This window comes from Aplysia californica, unplaced genomic scaffold (genome assembly GCF_000002075.1).
Source record: "Aplysia californica isolate F4 #8 unplaced genomic scaffold, AplCal3.0 scaffold00174, whole genome shotgun sequence".
NCBI lineage: Eukaryota > Metazoa > Mollusca > Gastropoda > Aplysiida > Aplysiidae > Aplysia > Aplysia californica.
Window position 1 is genome coordinate 1136413 of NW_004797444.1, and position 1313 is coordinate 1137725.

A 1313-nucleotide genomic window follows, 5' to 3' on the forward strand; every position below is an offset into this window, starting at 1 on the left:
TGTGTGTGTGAACGTGCGCGTGTGTGTGGTGTGCTCTCTACTTGTTAATATCTTTTGGTGTGCGAGTCCGTCTATTTGTGTGCCTGTATGTTTGTGTGTATGAGTGGACAGAGAGACACAGAAAGAGACAGAATAGAAAAGGTACTGAGAGGGAAAGAGAGGGGCAACGAGAGAGAGAGGGATAGAGAGAGAGGCAAAGAGATAAAGAGACAGTGCGACAGAGAGTGAGACAGAGTGAGAGAGAGTGAGGTGAGAGAGAGAGAGAGAGAGAGAGAGAGAGAGAGAGAGAGGGGTGGGGGGTGAGAGAAACCGAGACAGGCTCATTAACAGAGACGGCTGAAAATAGAACCTTGAATTCTTTATGCCGTGGTACTAATTGCTTATGTGACAGGCTTAACTATCCACGTTAAGCTGTTCTCCTATGACGGCTTGAAAGAATCCAAGCTCAGTATATTATTTATCTTGTTTTTATTAGCGCATCGTGAGTCTTTTAAATCAGTTTCAGAAACATATTATTATCGCACATGGTAAAAATATTAGATCTGAAAGTCCCTACTTCTGTCTTGACGGGCTTCATCCCAGAGGGTGGATAGAAAAAAAATGCCCCACCCGGTTGCTTCAATGAGATAGACGTTTCGCTTCTGGACTTTTGATTTTTACTGTAGGCTCATTACGAATATTCGTTTTAGATAAATTTGTAAAGGGCACCAGGGTCGTTCGAGCTCCGATAACCGTAGCTGACAATGGAGGACAGTGTTATGATAGTAACACCAAACAGTAATTGTGTCTGTATTCTGTATTTAATGTGACAGTTTCATACGCCGTAATTTTTGCTGGGTGGAAACAGGTTATAGATCTAGTGTGAAAATAAATACTTGCCTTAGACTGACAAAATGGGGTAATAATATTTTTAAAAGCATGCCCACATAACTGTTATGGTTGAATACTTTGAAAGGGAAATACAATCATTGATGTCAACATACACTAAAAAACATTTTCAACAAAGCTTACTAACAACGCAAAGAGAACTGACATAAAATCAAACGTTCTTCATATAAGCACTTACTGCACTGAATGGGTGAGAGTAGCCATAGGCATGATCTTCAGCTACTTCACTACAATTGATTAAAACCCTCTGACGCCGTTAGATCAGTATAACGGGAGTATTTTTATTTGATTGATCCCTGAAACAAACAGCGGCTTTACAGTTCTGCCCCGTTTTAATGTTTCTACTGCTTAGCTGTAATAGTGACCTCACTTTAACCTGCCCCTCCCCCATTACTTTATTACACACACACACACACACACACACA